The sequence below is a fragment of the Puma concolor genome, chromosome A3 (assembly GCF_028749965.1).
Source record: "Puma concolor isolate L17-30 chromosome A3, mPumCon1.1.hap2, whole genome shotgun sequence".
Taxonomy (NCBI): domain Eukaryota; kingdom Metazoa; phylum Chordata; class Mammalia; order Carnivora; family Felidae; genus Puma; species Puma concolor.
In genome coordinates, this window is record NC_141669.1 from 98909267 (window position 1) to 98933249 (window position 23983).

At 42.0% G+C, this 23983-nt stretch overlaps 1 long non-coding RNA gene across 2 annotated transcripts; it reads left to right on the plus strand.

Moving 5' to 3' along the window:
- Positions 1-9413: 9413 nt before the first annotated feature.
- On the plus strand, positions 9414-21758 carry LOC147582620 (uncharacterized). 2 transcript variants are annotated; one of them, XR_015249347.1, is made up of 4 exons: positions 9414-9504; positions 9959-10098; positions 19803-19969; positions 21535-21758. It is a non-coding gene; the product is annotated as an uncharacterized LOC147582620 (long non-coding RNA). The 2 variants fall into 2 exon arrangements; XR_015249346.1 differs by having other exon boundaries at positions 19803-19899.
- Positions 21759-23983: the final 2225 nt, after the last annotated feature.

Below are 23983 nucleotides of genomic sequence, written 5' to 3' on the forward strand. Positions count from 1 at the left end.
AAAACTTATAAATGACATTTTAAATGAAATATAATTCATTTAGCTTAAAAGGGGAGATTCTGTTCTATTTCAAAAATAGGAGTGGTAGTAAAAGGAACCAATAAGTGAGTAATATATTTTAAAGCCTGAACCAAGTTTATCCCTTTCTTTATGAAGCTCTCTACTGCCAAGCTGTGCATAAGCTGGCATGTGCCAACAGGCCAGCCTCTGCTTATAAAACCATCCGGGTCGTAAGACGATTCAGTCCTGTACAGTTCACCTGATCCGATGGTAACACAAATGACAAATCTACAACATGAAAATGGTTTATAACAAATAATTCAGTTATTTGGGCTAAAACTTCTTTGGCAACACCAAAGCAGCTACCCTGTTAAGATTCAAACTCACTGCAAATCATTTATGATGTCTGAAATGGACACAGATCGGTTTCTTGCATACAAAGCAGTCTTACGTTTTTCTTTAGGAAATAATTGGCATATCAAAATTACAGCTCTGCGTTGCTTTGATCATTCTGGAGCCAAGTGCAAGTAGATGCGTCGGCTGGCTTCCTTAAGGGGATGCCTATTGCGGGAACTCTAGGGAGCGTGAAAGCAAAAGCCTTTACTGTCCTTTCCTATGACCAGCTGACTTGAACAAATGCTTGCCTTTATATGGGAAAAGTATTCACAAGTCACTGGAAATACCTCCTCAGTTAAATTCTACACTTGATGGTCAGTTATGGGGCCGATAAAATGGACCATCAAGTCCAAATGTGCTGGAGAATTCACCAGATCAAATGACAAAGTGTATAAATACATGAGCTGGTTGTGAGATAATGAGCCAGTGAGTCACCAAGGAAGGTTGCTCAAGAGTGGTTTCCATCTGGCACCTTAAAGAAAGCCAGGAACATCAGCCCTGAACAACAGAAGGGTGAGAGGGGGGTTGGCTCTGCTTTGCTCGCCATCTGCAGCTTTAACTGCAGTTGCATTGGAAAAGTCTGTGTTCTTCTCAGCTTTCACATATCCCAAGAGTCACCTTTATTTAAGAACAAAAACAAAAAAGTTAAACACCCTCTACTATGCAAACACATCTAACTACTGCCCTTTCTCCTTATCTTCACAGCCAAGTTTCCAAGAGCAGTACTCCTGTTCGATGGTGGGGTTAGTTGAGTGTAGTCATTTTCCAGCTGTATTAAGTCAGCTTAGTCAAAATGTAAAATGATGGCTTCTTATCACCGGGTAATTCCTCTGACTGATGTGCCTCAATACTTCTCCATCCCAGTTTCTTACTCCAATCTTAATTCCAAAGCCAAATACGAGGACTTTTACCTTATTCATTTCTGTATTGCTTAAGTGATTTACAGGTTTGAGAGATTTTGTGATTAAAAAATAAAGATCTACCCTGAAGCAGAGACTAGGAGCTCACTAGGAGCAAACACTCCCAACATTCCCAAAGTCTAGCATCCCAGACCAAATAAGGTTGTCATAACTAGACCTATGAAATAAATGTGATGTTCACTCTGAACGTTTCAAGTGGAAAGTGGAGTAAGTTCCACTAATAACAGAGCCAGAAGTGACATCATTAACATGGTGACATAGGTGGTTGCCAACTTAGTCCCCCCTCACAAGAAGACCAAATAGCAACTATATATAAACAAGACACCATGATGATAAGCCCAGAACTGGAGGTGAAGCTGAAGTACCTCTTGGATGACAGAGGCTGAGAAAGATCCACATTAGAAGAGTAAGAAAAGTGGCTACACTCTGCCTGCATTGCCCTCGTCCAGGCTGGCACAGTGATATACCGAAGGACCTGTGGCCTATGGTTCTTCCAGTGGGAAAAGAGACTCAAGGTGGACATCCAGCTCCCTCAGTGTTACAGGCACTTCCCAGGAGTCTCACTTGGGTCCCCCTTCACGAGGTTCACTGGGTTTCATTTAGCCAGGGGGCTCAGTTGGCGATTCTGCCTGAATTGGATCCCCAGTCAATAGGTCACACTGGTGTGCAGTTCATTCTGGGTCCCCACCTGGGCAAAGGAGGAAATTCATGGCCCCACGCAACTGCTGAGCAGAGCTTCCAGCCCTACCCTTCTGGGAAGCCTGGCCACAGATGCCCAGCTGCAGAGCACATCCTAAGGGCCACCCGGGCAGGAAAGCAAACTTGCAGTCCTGCCCAACTGTTGACCATATATGTCCTAGCCCCTCATAACCAAGGAGCCTGAACAATGACTCTGAGCAGCCATGAAGTCCAGCATATGCTCTTGCCCTGCCGTAGAGCCCAGCCTACAGTCCTATCCAGCAGTGGAGCCCAGCATGTGGCCCTGCCACATTGCTGAACACAGCCTGCAGCCTCACCCAGTCACCAAGAACACAAGTAACAAAAGCAAAAAGGAAAAACTGAGATCACCTCAAATTAAAAAGCTTCTGCACGGCAAGAGAAACAATCCACAAAATAAGAAGGCACGCTATAGAATGGGAGAAGATATTTACAAAGCAAATATCTCATAAGGAATTAATATCTAAAATATATAAGGAACTCATGTAACTCGGCAGCAAAAACAAACAAACAAACAAACAAAAAAAACAAACAAAAAAAAACCCAAAGCAATCTAATTAAAAATGGACAAGGGATCCGAATGGACAGTTTTTGTTTGCCCCAAAGAAGGCACACAAATGGCTAACGGGTATGTGAAAAGGTGCTCAACATCACTAATCATCGGGGAAATGAAAACCCAAACCGCGATAAGATAACACCTCGCACCGCACCCGTTAGCTTGGCTATTATCAAGAAGACGAAAGATAAGGTGAAGACGTAGAGAAAAGGGGATCTTTGTGCACTTGTGGTGGGAACGTGAACTGATATAGCCACTATAGAAAATAGCATGAGGGTTGCTCAAAAAACTAAAAGCAGAACTACCACGTGATCCAGCAATCCCACCTCTGTGTACATATCCAACGGAAATAAAACCACTATCTCAAAGATGTAGACTCACACTCACGCTGTTCATTGCAGCATTATTGCAATAGCCAAGACATGGAAGCAATCTAAACGTCCACTGATGGATGAATGGACAAAGAAATTTTGTGTGTATGTGTGTGTGTTCAATGGAATATTTTTCAGGCATTAAAAAAAAAGAAATCCTGCCACTTGTAACAACATGGGTGAAACTTGAGGGCACTATGCTAAATAAAATTAATCAGACAGAGAAAGGCAACGACTATATGATTTCACTTATATGTAGAATCTAAAAGAAAAAAACAAGCACCAGACTCATAGAAATAGAGTAGAATGCTCGCCAGAGGCTGAGGGATGGGAATAAATGGATGGAGGTGGCCAAAGAGTACAGACTTACAGCTATAAGATAAATAAGCTATGGGGATCTAATGTACAGCACAGTGACTATAATTAACAATACTGTATTATGTGCTTGGAAGTTGCTAAAATTTATCACCACACACACACACACACACACACACACACACACACATACACACACACCTAACTATATGAGTTGATAGATTTAACTTAACCTTATTAACAGATCTTAATGTGGGAACTCTTTTGCAATATGTATGTATATCAAATCATCATGTTGCTTACCTTAAACTTACACAATGTTATGTGCCAATTATATCTCAGTAAAGCTGGAAAAAATATCGGGCAGCCAAATTTATTTACTAATTGAAATTAAATGAAGATGCCTATTATAACTTCAAGAGAGACACAATCTAGTCAAGGTTCATGTGAATGCTCACAGAATGGGCAGACATGATACCTGAAGACCGTTCCTGAAACTGCAAGTATGGAAACGCACGTTGTGTCATCGGAAGCTTTCCAGAGGCTATCTAATTCTGACCCATCTCCAAATTTTACCCCAATCCCTGTACTAATTCGGTAGCATCCCCAACTCTGAGACAAAGACAACATAACCCAAACCCTAACACGAATCCAAGGGATTGGGATTGGGATGGGAAATCTTAAGTATGGTGGAGAGTCTATTAGGCATATTAGTTGGCCTGGCAGGATATTTCAAAGTGCTGATGGTGCTCTGTTTCGTCACCTGCATGGTGTCCCTGCAGATTCTCCCTTACTTGCCTGTTAGAGAAACGCAAGGGAGAGTTGTAAGGGTAATTTATAGCTAATGTGCAGACACTATATCCTCTAGTTTTTAAGATTAATGATTCACCATTATTCTGTGTTAGGTTGTACAGATTTGCATGGTGATTTGGAGCCCCTTCTACTGTAGGACACAGACTACTAAAATAAAGAGAGTTTGAGAAAAAAAAAAAAAAAGGCTGAGCTGACTGAAAGACCCACACCTCTTCTTGGATCCATAAGAGAGGAGAGGACATAAGGCAAATCACTACTCCCAAGATTGGAGAGATAGACAGGCGAATAGAAGGAATCATGGCTTATCAGAGCAGAGACTCACAGCTGGGCTAGGAAAACCTGAGTTGTATGCGAAAATCACACTGAAGGATTAGTGTGGATGGTTCTGAGAGTTAAGAACTAGGGGCCCAGTCATGAGGGGCGGGGGGCGCACAATATGGTGAGATTGCCCGCAAGGAGCTTGACCGGATTCTCACAGTAAATGTCAGAGAAAAATCCCCTCCTGCTTCTGACCTGAGAAGGGAAAAAGAAGCCATTTTGAAATACTCCAGAGCATCTGTTCTCCTTGACAAGGCCTGCCCTCAGGGGAACTATTTTGTCCCACCTAAGAGGGGAGGAGAAAACTGAGAAATACTTGTGTAGTTCACAGCCCAGAGGCACAGGCTCACTAAAAGACAGAAAATTATGGAACTGTGGATCACCTCCCCCACCCCCTGCCCACGCCTCACCACCACATCACTAAAGGCCTATTTATAGGAGTTCCTATTAGCAGGTACCTCACATCTGTCCAGAAATTACAAGACATACAGAAAGGCAAAATATAAAGTTAAAGAGACAGCACAAGCATTAGAACCAGACATGTCAGGGATGTTGGAATTATTAGACAGGGAATTTAAAACAACTATGGGGCACCAGGGTGGCTCAGTTAGTTAAGCGTCCAACTACTTCGGCTCAGGTCATGAGCTCACAGTTGTGAGTTTGAGCCCCTCATCAGGCTCCATGCTGGGCATGGGGCCTGCTTGAGATTCTCTCTCTCCCTCCCTCTGTCCTGCCCCACTTGCGTGCCCATGGACTATCTTTTTCTTTATAAATAAATAAATAAATAAATAAATAAAGCAACTATGATTAATATGTTGAGATCTTCACTGGATCCTATATACAGCACACAAAAACAGATCGGCCATGTAAGCAGAGAGATAGAATCCTAAGAAAGAATCAAAAGAAATGCCAAAAACACTGTAACAGAAATGAAGGATATCTTTGATGGGTTCATTGATAGACTGGACACGGCTGAAGAAAGGATCTCTAATAACCTTGAGGATATACTAATAGAATCCCTGCAAACCAAAAAGCAAAGTGAACAAAGACAAAGACAAAAGCAAAAACAAAAAACCAGACTATCCAAGGACTGTGGGTGGGACAACTACCGAAGATGTAACATATGCATAATGGAAATACAAGAAGGAGAAGAAAAAGAAAAAGGAACAGAAAAAAATGTTTGAAACAATAATAACTGAGAATTTCCCCCAAATTAATGTCAGACACCAAACCATAGGTTCAGAGAATATCAAGTAGGCTAAATGCAAAAAAAAAAAAAAAAAATATATATATATATATATATATATATATATATATATATATACATATGATATGGACATATCATATTCAAACTACAGAAAATCAAAGATAAAGAAAAAAAAACTAAGAGAAGCCAGAGAGAAGGAAGAAAACACCTTATTTGTAGAGGAATTAAGAATAATATCCCACTTCTCAGAAGCCAAGCAAGAACTGAATGCAGTGAAATATTGGAAGTGTTGAGAAGAGTTTGAAAGGGAAAAGGAGAAAAAAAAGCTTTGGAAGAGCACAGTGGAGTGAGCTCCACACCTTGATGGTGGCGGGGGGGTGGGGGGTGGGCGGGTATCTGAGAGTCGAAGAAAACCATTCTTCTGCTTCCTGCCTGGACCTCTCGGGGATGCAAACACCGCATTATCTGCTCCTTTCATCCACATCATATAAGTCATTAGAGTTGGCATCATGGTGCCCCTTGGGATGCAAGACACCCCATTTCCCTTGAATCTAAGTGGTGTGCAAGAGAATCCTGCAGTTTATTATGACTTCAAGCCTGGCATGAGGTTGGCAGGGGAGGGGGGTAGTTTTAGGGCCCACCAGCCGGTATGCCTGCTCTTGGGGTCACGTGGTTAAGCAACCACGTGTCATTGCATCAAAAGGTGATGCTGCATGTGCATGTTAGGAGCCCAGAGAAAATCTGGTCACGGCTTCAAGACTGAGAGCAGGCAGGAGTTGAAGTGAGAACGGGGCTCTGACTGAGAAAGACACAGGCGCCACTGACGTCCAGAAGATCGCTATAGTCAACAAACAGTGGACACAATCCAGCCCCTACTACTCATTTCCTTGGAATATTGGAGCCGTCTGGCAGCTAGAGCTTCTGAGCTCTAGTCTGTAAATGGGACACAACGTAAATGGGTTTCAACTGACCTGAAAAATCACTGGATTTCACAGGGACAAAAGCAGGACGGGGTTAGATCAACTTGTACTGGAGAGATGGGGTGCAGACTGATCTGTTTTTTCAGTTATGAAATCAAAGAACATTACAAAATGGCACACCTGCGTTGGAGACTGAATTCCCATACACGCTGAACGGGTTTTTTGTTTTTAAGCTGAATGTTTGTTCTTTTGGACCTATCACAACATCCCCAAGTTCAAAACAAAACAAAACAAAACAACATTTTGACACGGTTGTATGTCAAAACTAGTCACGTCAAAAAGTTATATACCAAACTTCCAGTTGTAAAATAAGTAATTCCTGGGGGATGTAATGCACAGCATGGTGACCATAGTCACTAATACTGTATTGCACATTTGAAAGTTGCTAAGTGGTACGAACATACAAAATTCTCAACAGAAGAAAAAATTGTTGTGACCATGTGGCGATGGATGGTAACTAGACTTATTGTGGTAATCGTTTTGCAATATATATAAATATCAAATCATTATGTTGTGCACCTGAAACTAATATAATGTTATATGCCAGTTATAGCTCAGATAGGTAGGTAGGTAGGTAGATAGATAGACAGAGACAGAGAGAGAGAGAGAGAGAGAGAGAGAGAGAGAGATGGCATGTATCCAGGACTTGAGGATTACAGGGACAATTTGAGAAGAGATCACTGTCTTTTTTTTCTTTTTGCCACACAAAATAATAAGGATACCACCAAGAATAAAGTAGTAAATAACAAAAAGTTTACCATCATGAATTGAAAGGAAGGCCAAACATACAGCATAGTTTTTGAAAAGAAACATCCAGTGAATAAAAGCAATGTCTAAGGATCCACGCAACTTATGATAGTTAAAACTGTGTTCATACTAAACCCTAAAGTCTTAAATGCCATTTAATTAGGAAGCACAAAATTAAATAAATTAAACATCTAAGTCAAAAACACAGGAATAAAATGAGATAAAGGAAAACAGAAGGGAGGAAATAAGGAAGAGAAAATCGAATATGGAATTAGAAAACAGAAGCAAAATAAAAGATTATACAGCAAACAGCAAATTTAAAATATTATTAATTATAATGATGTATTATATGACAACAGTAAAGCATAAAAATTACTACCTTAAGAAAAAGAAAGAAGGATGTGGAAATACAAAAAAAAAAAAAGTAAAATATGGAAAGGGGAGTACTGATTGATACAGAAAAAAATTATAAAACCAAACATTTCTTAAAACTTTTGAAATAAAATTGAAAGCCTAGATCAGTTGTAGAATGGATAGAAACTTTAAAGAGTTCCAGAAGAAATTAAGAAAGTTTTCAAAGAATTACATCTCTAAAAAGCACCAAGTTTAGACAGTTTCAAACTATCAAAAAATAGATTATTCTTATCCTATTTTAACTCTCCCAAGGTAGAGTAAAAGATTTAGTGCTCAAATTGTTTTCGTGTCTAATGTGATATCCAAATCTATCGAAAATAACATAACAAACTCTAATTGCATTTACCAATATGAAAATCAATAAAATATTAGCAAATATAACACATTTTAAATTATAAGGTACTGTATTTTAAATTTTAAATTTTTAAATTTAAATTTTAAACACATTTTAAATTATAAGGCAGCACATTTTAAATTATAATGTACTATAATTAAATTATATTTATCTCAGAAATACAGAAGTAGCTCAAGACTGGTAAATCCAATATAATACACAATTTGTTAATATAATATAATGTAAATAAAATAACATCAAAAGGTTATTGCATCAAACAAACAAAAAGACACTTTCAAAAACCCTTTTCTTTTTCATTTGAAAGGAAAAACTTGGTATAATAATAGATGACATATGAGTCATGAAGGGATTAATAATCATATAGAATAGAAATTGCTCTGTTTAAGGTAAGAAATACAGACACATCTATTTTAAAGCAAGATGAGGATACTATCAAAACCTAGGGGCACCTGGGTGGCTCAGTCAGTTGAGCGTCCAGCTTCGGCTCAGGTCACGATCTCACAGTTCATGGGTTCAAGCCCCACATCAGGCTCTGTGCTGACAGCTCAGAGCCTGGAGCCTGCTTCAGATTCTCTGTCTCCCTCTCTCACTTCCCCTCCCCCGCTCACGCTTTGTCTCATTCTGTTTCTCAAAAATAAATAAATGTAAAAAAAAAAATAAAAAAACAAACAAACAAACCTATTTGCTACTATCCTGGAAGTACCAGCCAAGGAAGTTAAGCAAGAAAAGCATATTATATGTGTTGGAAAGAAATAGGTGACATAAATATTATTTACCCTGATATAAAAAAAAATACTGGACTACTCCAGCCAAAATACAATTGAAAACAATAAGAGAATTCAATAAGAGGACTGGGAACTAAGTTAATTATGATAATTAAGGGTTTCCTTATCTTAAAAAATATAGCCAGCTTAAAATAAATAGAAGAAAATACCTAATTCAAATTATCAGCCTAAATAGTAAAATATGTAGAGATAATGTAGGATCTATATTGAAAAACTTAAGACTCTATTAAAATTTTCAGTTAAGCGAAATGGTTGGACCGCATGCATTTAATTCCTCTCCTTCCAGAGGGGAATTCTTATCATTTAAAGACTATAAATATCAAGAATATTAAGAATTCTTATAATTTAAATTCTTATAATTTAAAGAATAAACCACTTTAAACCCAGGGGGTGAAGAGAATGAGAGAAATAACGGTCGAATGAAAAATGGCAACCGATTTGTGGCAGAAAGGAGGCAGATGGAGAGGGGTGAGGCCTTAAAGGAGCAGCCGAACTGCCATCTACAGAGCAGGACGTTGGCTACGCTATGGGCTCTCAGAGCATCTCCAACTCAACGTGGAGGAATCTGGTGCCAAGAATGGGGTGACAATGGGATCGCACACACGCAGAGGTTGGTTGAATGTCTTTTTAGAGAACATTTGCATTTCCTGGCCCTCCTTATCATCTCCCAGTTCTCCATTTGTCAACCTTTCCCCACCCATTCTCTGCTTCTCTCCTTCCTCCTCCAGTCCTGGGCTTCTTTGCCCTCTGGACTCCAATTAGATTGAACCGACGAGGGGAACCGTCGGGAAACTGGAGGGTGGAAGCAGAGAAGGAAGTAAGGGTGTTTGTTCCCCTATCTCGTTGTGGCTTTTTCACAATTCGGCTGTAGCCCTTCATGGGGCCAGCTCCTGTCTGGAGACCCTTCCATGAAAATAGCTCTCAAGAGGCTCCAGAACATGTTCCCTCCCTTTGTCCCTTCAGGCGCGGGGATGGTGATGGCTTCTACCGCTCCTGGTCCGGGAGGGCTTCCCCCTCCAGGGCTCGGTCCATCAGCCCTGCGCATTTCATTAATCGTTGCTCAGGCAGATGCCTGGACTGTGCGTGCTGATTCCTGCTGGGCCCCTGGCTGATTCTGCTACGCAACCAATGCGGCCCGCGTACCCACTCCCACTCGAGACCCTGAAGGACTGTGTGGATGGAAAAGCTCAAACTCCGAGTCCAGGTATACAGAGATAGAGATAGGGGCTAGGGGCTAGGGATAGGGCTAGGGGTTAGCGGATGAGGATAGGGTATAGGAATAGGGGATAGAGAATAGGGATAGGAGATAGGGGATGGGGATGGGGGTAGGGATGGGAAATAGGGATAAGGAGAGGGGTAGAGATAGGGATAGAGATGATAAAGATAGAGACAGAGATATATCTGTATCTTTTTAAAACCTGTCTATCTGTACTGCATATAGAAATTTATTTATATAGTATGTTGGTATAGCATACTTTTTTTTTTTTTTTCCTGGTAAGAGACTAAAAATACCTGCTAATCTTTTGGGAAAAAATTGTATAAGACAGAGCATGGCACAAGGCTTTGATCTTCACTGTAAGACTTTCTGTACATTCAATCAATCCGTGGTGAGCCTTAAAGCCAGACTTTCTGGAATCAAATCTCTGCTCCATCATTAACAGATATATGACCCCTTGGTGCCTCATTTTTCTTATCTATAAAACAGGAATGATGATTTTTTTTCACTTCATAAGGTTGCCTTAAGCTTCATTAAATAAGTGTGAAGCGTTCACAACAGTGCCTGGCACATAGTAAGAATTCGATTAATGTTATGTTTATTATTACGTAAGAGGTGGGTGTATCTCTGGGACCATATTATTTATGCTCTTCAGTATTTAGACAAATAAATGATACTAATAAATCAGGAAAAATAACAAATAATGTTTTCTTTTTTTTAAATTTTTTTTTTAACTTTTATTTATTTTTGAGACAGAGAGAGACAGAGCATGAACGGGGGAGGGGCAGAGAGAGGGAGACACAGAATCTGAAACAGGCTCCAGGCTCTGAGCTGTCAGCACAGAGCCCGACGCGGGGCTCGAACTCACGGACCGTGAGATCGTGACCTGAGCCGAAGTCGGACGCTTAACAGACTGAGCCACCCAGGCGCCCCACAAATAATGTTTTCAAAAGAAAAGACACATTCATCCTCACTCACATGCTGGCATAGATTATTTTTTCATATAAACTAATTGTCACCCATTAAAACACCGAAAATATGTCTGAGACCTCACAGCATGGAACGGAAACAGGTTTCAGGTGGGAGAAGAGGAAAGCAGAGGGGTTTTTTGAAAGAGCACTGGTCCCAGACTCAGCAAATCCAGTCTGAACTCCCTATTCTGCTCCCTACTAGCTGTGTGGCTGGGGGTAAATCACCACCCGTCTCTGGTCCTTGGTTTGTTTGTGAGAGTTGCAACAGATGCTCTCTTGGGTGCTGCACAGCTCTGAAAGTCTGTCCCATTTACTGGGAGATCAGGGACACTCTCTGCAAGGACTAATGTCCCCGGGAGCATCTGAATGGCAAGGCAGGAGGCAACCCACTTTTTGCCACTTTGGGTTGGCCTCTTCCTTGGACACAAATTTCTTCTAAAATCAATTAGTGAGGGGCGCCTGGGTGGCTCAGTGGGTTAAGCGTCTGACTTCTGCTCAGGTTATGCTCTCACGGTTGGTGGGTTCGAGCCCTGCGTCAGGCTCTGTGCTGACAGCTCTGAACCTGGAGCCTGCTTTGGATTCTGTGTCTCCCTCTCTCTCTGCCCCTCCCCTTCTCGTGTTCTCTCTCTCTCCCTCCCTCTCTCTCTCTCTCTCAAAAGTAAAAATGTTAAAAAAAATTTAAAAACAATTAGTGAAACATATGGAGTCATTTTATTTACCAAAGAGGAGCCCCAAAACAGCAAGAGGAGAAAAGATACTCCCCAATGACAACCTGGTCAGGATTCCATCCCCATGCTCAGAGGGGGTCCAGAAATCAGTGCATCTTTACACCTGAGCCCAGGAAAGGCAGAGAGGAGAACTTCCGTCCCTCCTCTCCAGTCTGTCATTAGTCTTCAGGGTGTGGGACTACTCAGGCATCTGGAGAGAAATTAGGAGTGGGCAAGGCAGCTCTGTTAATTTATTTCCAGGGAATTAGATGAAGTAGCTTCGCCTTACTCAAGGCTTATGTTTCCAATCCTCTCTGGCTACCCTTTTTTCCCCCCTGCTTCTTTCTGCTTGGGTTATGTTAGCCACATGAGTCATTAGCAATTAGCAGCATACAACTTGCTATGTGCTAATGGCGGTGGATTTATTTGGCTCAAAAATCTGCTACTTTAGTTTTGGGCCCCTTAAGTTTCATGGTTAGATATTAAAACTTGAAGTTGTAAATGACAAAAAGCAAATGGAAGGCCCAAGGAATGAAGGAACTGGACAGTATATATGCATTATGATTCATTCATCGTATCCCCATAAAATAACCCTACCCTCCGCTTTTTAAGATGTCACCTCGTGTACCACGATAGATCAGAAAACGCTCTTGTGCACTTTCCCTTTCTATGGCCAAATTTAAATTCCCCATGAGATGGAAGATGCACTAATTTAAATCTGATGACAAAATTAGTAAACAGCACAATAACCGCACTTTGAAATTTTTTCAGCTTTCTATCACGTCAGACTCGGGGTACCTTTGCTTAGGAAAGCCCTGACCCACTGCCTTCTCATATCTCTGCCTCCCAATAACCAACGTGGAGACCCCAGCGACAGAAACATGCACGGAAAAACAACGGGGGCCTGAAGAAATTCAAGACAGGAGGAGAAGCGAAGTCGAGGATGACGGTAGCTGGACTGCTAATTTCTGTCAAGTTTACTGTTGACTTATTTGGCATGACTTATTTACACTCACAGTTTGGGGCTACGAACTGATTTATGCAGGTGTCTTATCTCTCCATTTACGTGCCTTACTTAAAAAAATGTTTAATGTTTATTTGGTTTTGAGAGAGAAAGAAAGATGGTGCGAGCAGGGAAGGGCCAGAGAGAGAGAGGGACAGAGGATCCGAACTGGGGTCCGTGCTGACATCAGAGAGCCCGATGCAGGGCTTGAACTCATGAACCATGAGGTCATGATCTGAGCCAAAGTCAGACGCTTAACCCACTGAGCCACCCAGGCACCACTCTCCATTTCTCAAGCGGGTGGTGAGAGGGGGGCCTGGCCAAGATACAAGGCCAGTGTATTTTCTGAGCCAGCCAGAAGCATTGCAGAAGAATAGGGCAGAACACTGATTTTATTTACCTTGTTCTAGCATCCTGTTCTTCATGCTGTCCAACTCTTCCCCGACATCCTCTAAACCAACCAAAATGGATGGATAAATAGCCAAGGTAAATCCTCTTCCAGATGAACACATCTGGCATCTGTGTTTTAACAGTGCTCAATCCTAGCTCATGTTCTATGGGATCAGAAACCATGCTTCCTGGGGTGCCTGGGTTGGCTCAGTCGGTTGGGCGTCCGACTTCAGCTCAGGTCACGATCTCGCGGTCCGTGAGTTCGAGCCCCGCGTCGGGCTCTGGCCTGATGGCTCAGAGCCTGGAGCCTGCTTCTGATTCTGTGTCTCCCTCTCTCTCTGCCCCTGCCCCATTCATGCTCTGTCTCTCTCTGTCTCAAAAATAAATAAAACGTTTAAAAAAATTAAAAAAAAAAAAAAAAAAAGAAACCATGCTTCCTTCCACACAGGCTCCATGCCTCAGGGTCCCTTGGTGCTCACACAATCAATACCCTTTATAACACCAACCTGCCTACCTGGGGTGACTGTGAAGATAGAAGAAAACAAGTAAGCAGATGTCCTATACTACATGCTTGGCATGGAGATCAAACTTGTGTTCCAAGAGCAAATAGTCTGACTGAACAGACCCATGTGAAAATAGAGGACTATGATTTGATGAGGGGTGCGTTCACCGCTTTATAACCTGCAAAATGAAATATAAATATGATGATGCATGGTCTCATTCTTCTAGCTTTTATCTTCACCAATGCTGCTCATAATCTTGGGCATCCAACAGTTGATGGAATAGTACACTCACAAAGTTCTTTTCTTACAGTTCATGACCTTGCTACTGTACACGAATTTAGTTGTTAATTCTTTAGATACTAAAGCTACAGACCTCTCTCTCTGCTTTTCTTGTGTAGCTTTTACTCCTGAATGTTTTTGGTATTTATGATATATATATACATATACATATGAGTATATGATAATATACTATATATAATTCTTTGACTTCACTAAACTCATTTTGTGGCTGCCCCATTATCCTTGGTGTTTGTATAGCGGGGAATGTGTGTGTGTGTACGTGTGTGTAGATAGTAAAGGAGTCGCCCCTATCGTGTTGAAAACACTGGGGAGTTGATGATCTTACCTGGGGCCAGAGCTTCTAAACTATGGAGTTAAAGAAACCCAGAGAGTGAGCCTATCTCCTTAACAACTTAACTCTTGCTTTAGTCATGGCTTAAACAAAGGAGGACTGGGATAGGTCAACACGGAAAGCTGTAAGGACAGAGGGGACATGAGACCTGGACAAGTCATCCAGGAAGTCAAGTTCCAGTCTGGGAAAGCAACGAGGTGGAGCAGGGGGAATGCGTGAACTGGCACAGAGTAGAGGACGTGTCACTAAGAAACCGTGGGCAGGGGGCGCCTGGGTGGCTCAGATGGTTGGGCATCTGACTCTTGATTTCAGCTCAGGTCATGATCTCATGGTTCTGGGATCAAGCCCCATGTGGGGCTCTGTGCTGACAGTGTGGAGCCTGCTTGGGATTCTCTCTCCCTTTCTCTCTCTCTCTGCCCTCCTCCCCCCCCCCCCCCCGCCCATGCACACACAGGTGCCCTCTCTCTCCCTCTCTCTCAAAATAAATGACCATTAAAAAAAAGAAAAGAAACTGAGGGCAGAAACTCAGGTTCTGAAGAACTAGACTCTGGGGTCTGTGCTCTGATACTGAGCAAATGGTCAGCAGGGTCAGGACACAGGAGGTCTGAGCAATGAATGGGATCAAGATCTAGCTACGGAGTGATTCCTAACCAGATTTCCAGCCTCTTCAATCCTGGCCAGGACACGAGGCAGGTGGACTATATTTCCAGGATAACCAAGGGCATTGTGGAATAAAAATCCAAAGCTCCTAGGGTGGCTCAATCAGTTAAGCATCAGACTCTTGATGTTGGCTCAGGTCATGATCTCACGGTTCGTGGGTTGGAGCTCTGTGCTGAGCGTGGAGCCTGCTTGGGATTCTCTCTCTCCCTCTCTCTCTGCCCCTCCCCTGCTTACGCTTATGCACATTCTCTCTTTCAAACTAAATAAAATAAACTGTAAAAAAATCCAGGGACATCTGAATGGCTCAGTGTCTGAGTCTTGATTTTGGCTCAGGGTATGATCTCAAAGTTTGTGAGATCAAGCCCTGCATCGGGCTCTGCACTGATAGGGTGGAGCCTGCTTGGGATTCTCTCTCCCTCTCTCTCTCTGACCCTCCCTCATTCACACACATGTGCACGCTCTCTTTCTCTTAAAAAACAAATTAATTAATTAAAAAAATCCAGAGCCCCTATATCAGAGGTTACAAAGTGCCCATGGATCAAAACCAGCCCATAGGTTCAGTAACAGTAGCCAATACCTATATTATACCTGCCATGTGCCTCTAAATGGTTTGTGTATATTAATATATAATATATAATATTAATAAAGAAATTTGTTAACAAATATGAATAAATTCCATCTTTACCACAATCTTGAGGAGTAGAGATTATTGTCTCCCCATTTTACAACTGAGGGGTTTACACAGAGAGGTTAAGCCACTTGGCCACAATCACTCAGCGAGGAAGTGGAAGACTCAGGAATCGAACCCAGAAGGTCTCTGAAGCCTGGGATCCTAAGTGCTGTGCTCCACTTTCTCATTGTGTCTTATTTGGCTCAGGGGCTGACATGTAATAATTTAGAATGCATTGTGAGCATTTAAAGATTGGGAGATAGTACATAAAATTCACAGTTCTAGTTTCTCTTAAATAGTTGGAATGACTGTCAACCTGGGTCCACATTTCTCCACAGCAAATTGTTGGAACTGGCAGTTACCGCCTCTTAGGTGGCGCCTGAGGTCTCTGCTTCCCCAGAACCCACCACTCCCTTATGTCCACACCTGACTCCTTTCACTCACCCTGTTGATGAGGCAGCTTTTAGACCAAAGTACTGATCTTTCTCTACCCGTGTTGTCCAACACGGTGGCCGCATGGGAATCTCTACACTTAAGTGTCTTTAATTGAATTAAAAATTCCCTCCCTTAGTCTCACTGGCCTCATTTCATTTTTTTTAAATTTATTTGTTTATTTAAGGGCAGGGGAGAGGCAGAGAGAGAGGGAGAAAGAGAATCCCAGTAGGCTCCTGCACTTTAGTGCAGAGCACGATGCAGGGCTCGAACCCACCAACTGGCAAGATCGTGACCTGAGCCAGAAGCTCAACCAACTGAACCACCCAGGCCCCCCTCACTGGCTACATCTCAAGTGTGCAGTAGCTACACGTGATTATTGTTGAATTGGACAGCGCAGATAAAGAACATTTCCATCATTGCAGAAAGTTCTATTAGATATCGCTGGTCTGGAGAGAAGACTATCCTTTTCGTTAGCTTTTGCACCGTATTCCAGCAACCTGAGGAAGGCGATATTCACAAATTGTCCCTGCATACGGCACTGTGGAATTATGTCCTGGAATGATGGATATGAACCAACAAAATGCAAACCTGCCACCCGCTGAGGTCTCTTTGTTCTAGAGCCCAAACTCCCTTCAACACTCCATGGAAGTTATAATCTTGCCCAAGAGTTCTGGACATATTCATGGCACCCTTGTTCTCACAGTGACTTCTGCCTCCTGACTCCTATTTCCTTACTGCATAAACCTAGACATCCAACTAGCCCTTTGGCTTTGTTTTCCACATACAAAACACAAAATATCCACATAAAAAATGCTTATGGGTAGGGTAGGGGCAGAGAAGGAGCATTTCAATGGAGTTTTCAAGGTAACATCAGGCATCTTCAAATTTCATCCGGCCACCTAACCACAGAGTACTCTCCACTACCCCTTTCCTCAAGGCAACCTTCAACATAACCCCATGTTAGTGTCTCCTCTCTCTCCGACCCTTTTCTCTTTCTATGTCTTCAGTTCTCCCTCTCACGTGTACCATAAATTCCTTCTCTGGTCTCACATCCTCTTTGGTGATATTTTGTAGTCCTGCCTCATTGAGACCCTTTTATTTCCCCCCAGAATCTTAGCTACTCAAAGCGAAGTTGCTTTGGGTAATTTCCCAAGTAAGAAACACTCCAGTACAAGCTATTAAAAGAGTGGACCTTTCACCTCTGAATAGGAGCATAATTTCTTCTTTCTTTGACCCCCTTAAAGCCTGCGGCATTATAAAGCTTCTTTGCTCTGCTATGCTAATGGAACAAACCAAATCTGCTACACATCAGGGACACGCTATCCCTGGATTCACAGAAAGGCTTGCAAGTGCACAGGAACCCATAGCTCTACTTTGTGCAAGACTTGAAATCTCAGTTCAGATTAGGAAGACTTAAAAATTCCATGGAGGAGGGGTGCCTGGGTGGCTCAGTTGGTTGAGTGTCCGACTTCGGCTCAGGTCATGATCTTGCAGTTTGTGGGTTCGAACCCCGCGTCAGGTTCTGTGCTGACAGCTCTGAGCCTTGGAGCCTGCTTCGGATTCTGTGTCTCCCTCTATCTCTGTCCTTCCCTCGCTTGCTCGTTCCCTCTTTCTCTCTCAAATAAATAAAAACGTTTTAAAAAATTCCATGAAGGACTTTTAAAAAGGATTGATGTAGACTTCTCAGGTTGTAACTTCTTTTTTTCCTGAAAGTCACTTAAATGAAAAGGATTCGTATTTCTATGTGAAAATAAACATTTTGAGTCTTAATTCTCCAAGGCACAACTGTTACCTATAATGCCAACATGACTTTTTTTTTTTTTTTAAGTTTATTTATTTTGAGAGAGAGAGTGTGCAGGAGAAGCAGAGAGAGAAGCAGAGAGAGAGAGAATCCCAAGCAGGTTCTGCACTGATCTGAGCTAAAATTGAGTCAGACATTTAACCAACTGAGCCACCCAGGTGCCCTCCCAACATGACTTTAATTTTCTGGGTTAGTAAAAGAAAATTTGTTTGGGGACTGACTCCTATCATTTAAACTTTGTTTAGCATAGTGATTACCCAACATTAGTGTGCATTAGAATGCCCTAGAATCCTCCTTAAAATACAGATTGCTGGATTTCCCCATGGAGTTTCTGATTTAGTAGGTCTCTGATGACAATTTTGGTTTCTAAATGCACATATAGAGAAATCAAAATTAAAAGATTAAACTGTGTGTGTGTGTGTGTGTGTGTGTGTGTGTGTGTGCACCCTCATTGACCCTACTGTACTTCTTATAAAGGTAGGCTTATTTTTGTTTCTGTCAAAAGGGCCTAGGCTCCTTCCAATTCCCTAGGCAGGTTGAAGAAGATTTGGGGGTCACAAAAAGTGATAGTGTATGCATGATTATTCCACCCCATTTGGGGGGTGGTGGTGGTATTTAATCCAGTACAGAAACGAAGATCTCCTAACTGGCTTCAGATCATCCCAAAAGGAAGACAGGACTCCTCTGTTGGATAATGTTTTCAAAGTGTTCTAGGTAAGAAAAAAGGCTCCCAAACTGGGACTGTACCTTTAGTTTTCAAGGATCCCTTGGTACAGGAATAAAGTAAAATTACGGGGCAGGAAAAATATGAGGGCCTATGAATCAGTCCATGTGCATGCGTACCTTCATCAGGACAATTGTTCCCCCAGAACCTTCTTGGACGCTGGGATTTCTTCATCCTGAGCCTTTTTTGTAACCCTGGTGACCATCAGCACATCCTGATGACTGGCATCTGCCAGTCGTGGTCAATGTCACCATAACAACCACTTTTTCCACTGCTCTGTGTCTCTCCCACTGCTGCTTCCTCCTAAAACTGACAAGCTCTTTTATACACCGCATGGTTCCATTTTAACAGGTTATTTTATATAGGGTTATATGAATAACCAGATATATCCTTTGTGTTGAATCATATAGGTCCACCAAACATCACATCTCTCAAATGAGGAGTCCCCAAAACCCAGTGCCGGTCAGAATAATTTCAGCTTTCTTCTCGTCATTGGGTTCTTTCTTCTAAAAATGGAATGACAAAAAATATCACAGTTGATGGAGGCAGCCTTAGACTTAGCCCAGCTAGATAGGCTTTACAGTGAATGACAAATAGCTTTGCTATTAAGTCTTCTCTAACAACAACAAGTTGTGCTTAATGCAAAGTCCCCCTTAAATCATGAGAAGCTGGATAATCTCGCAGCTGAGAGGCAATGCTTAACTAAGCATGCATTGCTGGGTTCCATGAGTCTCCAGTGTCCTGCAAATATAGTGTTCCTTCTCCACTAATGGAAGAGGATGATGAGAAAGGAAGTCCTTGGTGAAACCGTGAATTCATGAAAGATGGTCTTTGTTCTCCATCCCCTCCTTCAACTTTTTCCCTTACCCAGTTGGATCCATGGATGCATTCTTGCAACTTCTCTGTAAGACTTAAATCATTACAAAATTATTTCTTTTTTACCTAGACTGTGACTTTAGTTATTACTGAATGAAAGGTCCTGAGAGTGACACATACCCCGCTTCACTTTTCTGACACTCTGTGTCTCACCTCCATCCCTCCAAAAACACTGCTTTTCTTGGTCATGTTTTTTTTTTTTTTTTTTTCTGGGAGAAGCAAAGTCTTTTCAAAATAAGATTTCTATACATCCCATTAAAAGAGAAATTTATTGTATTTGAAAATATATGAGTTCAAAGTTTTCCACTGCTTTATCTACAGATCCTAACAGCTAATGCTATTGAGTACTTCCATATGCTGATTACTGTGCAAGTTGCCTTCCACATTATTCCATGGAATCTTCACAAAATCTCTAGAGGTAATCTCTAATGAGGAAACTGAGGCAGGGAAGATTATGCAAGTTTCCCAATGTCACACGACCATCAAGGGTAGGTCAATGTGACAAAAAAAATCCATTTTATCTTCCAAAGGGGGGGGAACCCATTTCCTGTTTCTTCGGAGAGGGGAAAATCTGAAGCTCTTGGGAGAGAAGGACAGTTCCCATAATAAGTCTTGCTGGCTGTGAAATTGACTATTTTCCAGGGTGATATAAAAAGCAGGCAGAAAGGTGATGTTAATGACACTTGAGGCTCCTTCTTGGTATCTTTGCACTTCCAGATGCTGAGCGGGAAAATCTCTCTGTCCCTAATTACTTTTGACAGTCTTGAAAATGAAGTCAGGTCAGAGTTACAGTCAGAATATTCAGGCAGAATATTCAGGCTGCAGCTGAATTTATTACAAAAGGACAGAAGAACTTGATTTTGGTGTATACGACTCAGTAATTGCTAAAAAAAAAAAAAAAGAGCAGAGGCAAAGCTGAAAATATAGATAATTGGAGGAACAATAATCATTATTATGGAGATAATAGAGGTACATTCCTCTAGAACCATGGCTTTTGGTCAGCACTTAAATCATAGGTTCTAAATTTATCCGTCCTCTGTGATGCAAAAGCAATGTTCTAAACAATCTGGAATGTAGTAATGAAAAGAAAAGAATGATACAGAATATTGTCCTCACAACCTCAATGGCCTTCAAGTGTATTCTTCTAAAGAACTCATCATCATGGTGAGACCCAGAAGCTCTTTAGAAACCAACTCCTACCTTTGAACCTGCCACGTTCACGTGGGCCCCACATGCTTCTCTCCTGCCATGTCCCTTGACTGGCATGCCCCTGACACCCTTGTCAATCTGGGTCTTGCCATCCTCCATGGCCTGGCTCAGTTTTGCTCTTCCAGACCTCTTTCCCTGACCACCCCCACACAGCATGAATGGTCCATTCAACAGACAATTATCACACATGGTCTTGTGGTCATTCTCAAATTATTGTCTTCAATGACCATTTGAATCTTGAATCATATTTTCATTTCCCATGTGTAGCAGACTTGTTTCTTTAATTAGCTTGGAATTTCCTTAAGGCCAGGGTTGTGTGACCCATGACCAAGTGGAGAGGAGGTCCAGTAACTGGCAGATAAGGCAATGGGGCTGTTGGGCAGAAGTGGAAGGTACAGAGGAAGAGGAGATGGCCTAAAGATGCTGGGGTCGAGGTGGGACATACCGTAAACAATGTACCAGGTGTAGAGCTCAGGAGAGAAGTCTGCTGGATTTAAAGAAATTGGGGAGGAGAAGGAGAGGAAGAAAAAGAAGAAGGGCAAGGGGAGGGAGAAGTGAAGGAGGGAGAGGTGGAAGAAGAGGGGGAAGAGAAGGAGGAGGAGGGGGAGAGGAGGAGGAGAGGAGGAGGAAGAAGAAAACTGGGGAGAGTAATTCTGATTCTACCACTTCCTAGTTGAGTCAGAAAAGACCAGTTCCCCCAGCTGTGTGTGGTTTCCTCGTCTGTAAAAAGAGGATGAAGGGACTTGTCTCAAAGTGCCACCAGGAGGATAAAATGAGATACTGCATGTAAAGGTAATTGTGGTCTCTACCCTCCTTTCATACAAGTCCTTTCTTTCTACTACAGGGGAACTAAAACGTGACTATTGGAATTACAGGAGTGGAGGAAAATCGAGGAGATGTTTTGAAAGCCAAGGGCGAATCTAGCAGACATGTAGCAAATTGACCTCTGTAACAATCAAGGAGACAACAGAAGGAAAGTAAGCACTAATTGGGCTCCAGTTCTGTCTCAAGCGCTCTGCTGGACTAGGTTGCCATGGTTGGTAAATAAAACAGTCTTTGGGACCCTGATTCCAAATAATGAAAAGTATCTCATAGCAGATTAAATACTCAAGGTCTGGAAATTTTTAAATAGCATTATTTAAAGCCAGAACATAAACTGGAGTAACAAATTCAATGCTAGTCAGCTCAGCATCATTTGTGGGGAAATACCAGGAACGGTTGTGAAGGGAACAACTTGATAAACGTTAAGGTAATTTGATTAGAAACATGCAATATATGCTTCTGATGGGAGAAGATATCTAACAGCTCACTGGTTGGCTTCCTTTAAAGTCATTTACTGCCATGGTTTCTGAGTTTAGACCAACATCCCTCCTGTTAACGATAATGGATTAGGAGCACTAACCATACGATAGCTAATAGCTTAAGATTTTTTTTCAAGTGTGGAGGTAGAACAAAGAATAAAAATGATGGAAATATAATGTTGAAGGTGAAAGAGACAGTAAGGAGGGATATATAGCTTAAATCTGAGAACACCCCAGGTAAAATGTGTATTTTTAAATTTACATATAGTTTGCATTTGGAATATATACAGGTATCTGCATCTTTTCAAGAACACTGTATGGAAAACAAAACTTATTGCAAAATTTTTTTTCATCGGTTGATAATATGAAGCAATATTAGGCAAATGGATACATTCTAGTAGGATTGCAGTTATATTTGCGATGTCTATCTGGGAATTTAAAAATGATGATGCTCAAGGAAAGAATGCACTCAAACTGTGAGTGCATAAATACACTAGGAGTCATTAAATGAAGATGGTTAAGTAGAGTTGTGTAGGACTCGAACTCTGGGGATGAACTTTCTTCAGTGCCTTTGATAACTCATGGCACATTCATCCCCTCGGAATTTCTCTTGACTCTGATCAAGGGCTCTGGTTGGCAACGCTCTGCCTACAAGTCGAATGCTAAAGGGTGGCTGAGCATGACTTCTCTCCAGCCTGAGAGCCAAATGGGACACAAGGATGTCCAGCTCTCTCTCCAGGAACTCTCTAAAGGCTCTAAGGAGCAGGTGGGAGGGGCACGACCAGCCATCCTAGGTCAGCTCCACATCAGATTCACTGCACTGTGGATGTGGAATCACCCTCTCTCACATTGGTTCAACCACCACCACTCCCAACCCCTGGAGCCTCACACACTGTCCTTGGATGCCCACATTCCATCCCACCCCAAGGCAGCCAACTCACGTCAGTGTTTTGCTTCATTTCCAAGGGCGAATGCCTGCCTTCCTCTAGCAGTAAGCTGTTATGTGATCCTGAGCAAACTGTATCATTTATCACTGTCTTGTGGCAACCACAGCCATCTCCGAGTACTCTAGTTCCATGAAGTGCCATCCTTCAACCCACCCACCTACAAAAGTATCATTCCCTCCATCCTCTCAGGGACCTTTCTAAAACATCTACCAGGTGGGAATTGTAACATCCGCATTACCCACTTGACCAGGTTACCTGGGGGATGAATTAAGCTAATCCATGCCGAAAGCTGTGGAAATAGTTGAAATTACTGCACAACCTCAAAAGAAGATGTGTTTTAACTCTGCCATTTTCTATGGGATCAGCTGGGTTTTTTTTAAACTTCCTAGAGGAGAAATTTAAGCGATATTGTTATAAACAATCTCTAAACATTTAACGTTGTTACAAAAGACAACTTGATACGTGAAGCCTCCTATTTGTTCACTCTTCACTACAAAGCTAGGAACTAAATGCTGAAATGAGGATTAATGATATGAAGACATTTGATTCTTAACTCTTTGATAGCTCATGCTATGTTTTATTAATCTCTGTCTCCCTAGGATCTAGCCAAGTGCTGATCCCACAATAGAAGCTTCATAGGTAATTCTTGGATTAATTAAGGAATATTCTCCAGGCCACACAGCTCATCAAAATAATACAGACCGTCAGCTTCTTATTTCTCTATGAAGAAAAAAAGCACACAGTGAATTCCCTCCATGTAAATGTTTGTGAGATGCTAAGCATCTTCCTGAAGAACTATGGGACTTACCTCCTATTGCCTATTTCTTTTTTTTTAAAGTTTATTAATTTATTTTGAGAGAGAGAGAGTGAGCAGGGGAGGGCAGAGAGAAAGGGAGAGAGAGAGAGAGAGAGAGAGAATCCCAAGCAGGCTCTCACTGTCAGCACAGAGCCCAATGTTGAGCTCAAACCCACGAAGTGTGAGATCATGACCTGAGCCGAAACCAAGAGCCCGGCGCTTAACTGACTGAGCCACCCAGGAGCCCCG